We start from the raw sequence: 5,074 nt of genomic DNA on the forward strand, positions 1-5,074 counted from the left end.
TGGGAGAAACAAAGTACACAGATGGAACTTGTTTAAGCATATACACACAACATACAGCAGTACTAAAATAACTCCAACATTAATGATTAAGAAAAACAAACAAGCAAACAAACAAAATTAACATAATCTGAACCTTTAACGAAAGGTTAAAACCCTTAGACTAAGATATTGGTATCGACATTAGCTAGACAATATTGGAATAAAGCTCATTGTAACTTTTTGCCAATTCCTGTGTTTGTATTTTATATATTTAATCTTTTCTAGGACAGAGCTCTGTCTTTTAGGTCTATGAAGAAGCTCTCATATCTTGGGATGCTTTGCAAACATATCTATTTTTATACCCAGCACAAAGAGAAGGGGCATGCCGAGAGGATGCATGCCCATATGGGAGATAGTATTTATGTGCTGAACTGTGACATCTGAGTTTTTTGTGCATCACTGGCTCCTCTTACACTCTGCCCACTAATCCATTTCTGCCATGAGTATTTCTAACATTTGAAACTTCTGAGCAGCTTCAACAGGCAGTCAATTTATTACAAAAGCACAAAACTTCAATGTTGTATAGCCTTATTCTATTCAGAACTGGACCCATCTCTTCCTTAAACACTTATCTAAATATTTGACACCAGGATGTGATGGAGGCAGAGAGAAAATAAAAAGATAAAAGGAAGAAAGAAATAAAAAAAGGGAGAAAAAGAAGAAATGGGTGAAAACTAGAAAAAGGGGAGACATGCTGGGAAGGGAGAGGCACTGACTGTGCAGTACACCACTATGAGAAGTCACAACATTTTATTCTGTCAACCCCAAGTTACACAGGTTTACAGTCAGAACAAATGGTATTCAGTTTGGTATAAGAAATGGGTTCTTCATCTGGTAAATTCTAAGGTTAGAAATGTAAGTTATCACCAGAAAGCTAGGCATCTCACTTTCCCATAGACTATGCATTTTTTCTTGTCTTCCCAAGTGATTATGAAAATAGGGCTTTAAAATCACTGTGTTATTGTGTTCTGTTCAGAATAGCTACATTTAGTCATTTTAATGGTTTTAGTATTTTGTTAGTTGTAATTTTCCTCTTCCTCTAAATAATGAACATTTGTCCTTAAAATACTACAGGGACATGGCTTCATATGAGTAGAAATATGAAAAACAATACGAGTAAAAATTGTGAAAAACTCTATAAACATATCTAAACTAGTTTCTCTGTAAAGTATGTGGCAAATGCAAAATACATGCCCATGGGGTGTGGTATAATAGTCTTTATGGGACTTATGTGGGATGACTTGTATAACTCACTTGTGGCTTTACTACTTAAGAGTAAGTTCACCGTGCCAAACACATGATATGATAAAACATTTGGATTCCATTACACCACCATGCATTCTCTCACTGTTAGTAAGACGTGACAAATCCCTGAACAGAAATCAATTTTAAACTTAAAACAAGCCAATTCAAATCAATTCATTTCTAAAAAAATATGCGGATGATAAAAGTCTGAGATGACTAATACAGTGAGATAACAGCTGTTTTCGTATGGTGTGACTTTGTCTTTTTATGGTAAGTACTCTTCTTCCACAAAATCCAAAGCCCAACACCCAACCCCTCTCCCCACCCAAAGCCACTGTTGCCTATTACTTGAAATCCTCTTTCCATCCCAGAGTCTTTACACATACACCTCATTTCCATGCTTTCTCAGTATTAGTTACTTTTAAATCCCAAGATTTCAGGTTTGTCATAGTAATCTGTACTAGAATGATCAGAGTCTAAAAGCTTTTTCAAGTGTGAAATATACTATTCTCTTTACTTAAAACAGACCTAATAGTGGAACTAGCAATTTTTCTCAAGCCATAGCAAATTCATTTTTACTGTATCCATACACTAAATAGCTAAAATAAACAGTTTTAGATATTTATTACAAAGCTTCTTTTTAATTTCTTAGAGTAATTTACACTACTACTTTTAAAGTCTCCTGAAAGGTAATCTGATTAATTTATGCATTTGAAAAGTAATCTGAATTTACTGTCTTAATTTACTCGCCTATCATTATGTATTGTCTGCAGATGATTATAGAAAGATACCAATTACATTGAAACGAACGTTGTTTATTAATAAGCTGCATAACAGGTCTTTTAAGCCCACAAACAGAAGGCTATTTTATGTGGGAAATTCTCCCCATAGTCATATAAATATTTTATTTTAAAGTTTGGGAATTGGAAGTTTGGTCTGAAAACCAGCTGGGATTAATGAAAGAACAATAATACTGCTTTTCCTGGGGTACAGTGCTTTGGTTTCTCAACACAAAAAGCTTAGCATTTAATTAGCCTGTGCAATGTTTGTTTGATATGCTGCTACTCTGTTTTCTGTAGAGCCATTCAGCTGAGACAACCGTGCTACTCATCTTCTAGCTAGCCTCTATTTGCAGTTAGAATGAACTTTGTTTACTGTGGTAAGGATAGCCTTGGAGCAGGATCTCAAAGGTCAGTAAGTAATCCGTTGAATCACTCTGCCTCTCCTTGATTGTCAATTAAGTAAATGTGTTCACTCCAATACAGATAAATTATTCACTATTTTCTCTTGTATGAGAAATTCACTTTCATTCCCCCACTTTAACCTGTTTATAAAATATGCTAACTTTTCTTTGGTTCAGTGATTGCTCTCAGGGCCCCTCTAGACATTCAGGTAAAGGCATGATAGCAGCCAATGCTGCACCATCCACATAGTTGTGTCTCCTGCCATACCATACATGTATGGCAGGAGGCGTGATTGTGGGATCAAGCATCAGATACTATCCTGCCTTATTGCTAGTAGAGGCAGAGCCCAAGATCACTATCCTGGGCTCTTTCTGCACCAGGAAGTAGCAGACACCAAAAGCTGCGAGTCCTGTAGCTGACAGGAGAGTCCTACAGTTGAGAGTCCCATAGCTCAGCAAGAGTCCTACAGCTCTCAGTCCTGGCAGCTGTAGTGTACTGCCAGGACGAAGAGTCCCCCAACTGTGGGGTGTTGCTGGGATTGAGAGTCCTGTCAGCTGCAGGACATCCAGCCCTCACTGAGCATGGTATACCCCTGAGGCTAGAAGCCCCATCAGCCCCATCCCTGGCTCCCAGCCACAGGGGGAGACCCTGCTACACATGCAAATTAAAGCTGGATAGCAACCAGCTATAAAGTTATTGCACATTTTCCAGCTCTAAAAAGTTAGATGAATTATTCACTATTTTCTCTTGTATGAGAGATTCACTTTCATTCCCTCACTTTAACCTGGCTGGACCTTTTTATGGCATGATAGTTACTATGTACGTATAGCTGGTCTAAGTTAATTGCACAATTAACCAGTTAATTGAGTAATGCATGTAATGTGTAGAGGGGGCCTCAGAAAGAGAAATCTAGTAAAACTTGCTATTTTTCCCATGTTCAATGCTGAAGTTGAAGATGACAATTTAAGAATAAATGCCTTTTGCCAGGACTGAATTGCCAGCTTGCAACCTTTTTTAAAAATCGTAAAGTGCCTTTGCTATTCAAATAACTAGCTTAATCCTCCCACTTAAAAATCACAAGTAGGAATACAGATTTTGTCTGTTATTAATGAACTCTGTATTTGATTGACCACAAAGGTGCTATATCTATAGCTTTAGTGCATATTTAATATTAGGTTACAAATAATATTCAACCTCCGATCTTCTCTAGCTCATAACTTTTAGAAACATTTCCTCCTTAGATTTAAACTGTCCACACTTCAACAATATAAAAAAAATGGCTAAACTTGGCCCCTTCAGTTTAAACCTGAAGAGACCTACAAAAATCAGTTGTACACTATTATACAACCGTTTTAATATGCTAGCTGCTCTTGCAGTCTTGCAAACCTGATTCCTTTGAAGTCAATGGCAAAATTCCAGTTAGCTTCCTTGGGGGCAGGATTTCAACCTTGGTCTTGGGATCTACAACTTTTAATCATCAGCCTATCAGTAGCTGTGCCTGAACAGGTTCTGAGGACTGGTCCTCTCTGTTATGCCAACAATTCAACACATTGTAGGTTTTTTCAGTACAGCAGTCAGTCCTGAAGACAAGTATAAAGCTCTCCACGAATAGCAACAATAAGCATTTCTCAAACAAAAAAAACCTTGAAGAAATCAAAGCAGATCAGTAACATATATTACTTGTGAAATGCCAAAGGAAAAAAAAGCTATATAGAAAACTCCAGAGGTTAAGCCTGTAAATGCACTGCATGATTCCGTTAAAAAAAATAAAAAAGAAAGAAAATAACCTAACAGAACTAATAGAAATACTGGATATATTAAAAAAATCTAAAAGTCTACCATATTCCAACTTCAATTTGACATGTAAGTCACAATAAAGATATGCACCTTCCTCTTCTTTTAGAAAGGAATTTTGGGTAGATTAAGTTTGAGCTTCCATCTCTTTTGATTCAATAAATATTTATACGTTCTCATTATTGCTATATCCATGGAACACATTATTTCTAAGTGGTTAGTGAACTAGGCCCATTAATTATCCATGCACTGGAAGTGCTAGTTCTCCATCTTAAAGACGACAAAAGAAAATCAATATTAAAACCCTGAATTTGGAATACTGCATATGTGCAACATTCAGTTTCTCCTTTCAGAAAAACAGAAAGGAGAAAGTAAAGTTTTCAGAAAGTAAAGGTTTCAGTAGGCAGTAGCTTATTCATGTTGCACATTGTTTGAGCAGTATGCTAAAATACTGCTTGAATTTTTAAACATGTACCTTACCTGTAGGGCATGAGCTCTATGGATCAGGTAAGTTTATAACACAAAACTTCAGTTTTTCTTAAGGCCTGATTTTTGGTGTTTAATTTTATAGCCTTAACATAGATCCTTGCATTTAATATAGCATTACTTATAAAATTGTACCATACTACTTAGTCTCTACAGGGGAACAATGAAGTCAAAATAAATTAAGAGCCAGTGTCTGAGGTTATTATTTTTTCCCTTGGAAAAAGAACTATGTAAGTTTTTGCCCACATCTTTCTCAATGCATTTAATTAAAAACTTTGGATAGAACAAATTACCGAACACCCTCACTATTCGTGGGTTCGGTATTC

General features: G+C 36.2%; 1 long non-coding RNA gene across 1 annotated transcript in view; it reads left to right on the top strand.

Moving 5' to 3' along the window:
• Positions 1-2,212: 2,212 nt before the first annotated feature.
• LOC109302416 overlaps positions 2,213-5,074 on the top strand; it is a 34,410-nt gene continuing 31,548 nt past the window's right edge. The window contains exon 1 of the long non-coding RNA XR_002098754.1: positions 2,213-2,474. This is a non-coding gene — a long non-coding RNA (uncharacterized LOC109302416). The remainder of the gene's footprint in view (positions 2,475-5,074) is intronic.

This window comes from Gavialis gangeticus, unplaced genomic scaffold (assembly GCF_001723915.1).
Source record: "Gavialis gangeticus isolate Ggan-Ray unplaced genomic scaffold, GavGan_comp1, whole genome shotgun sequence".
Lineage (NCBI taxonomy): Eukaryota > Metazoa > Chordata > Crocodylia > Gavialidae > Gavialis > Gavialis gangeticus.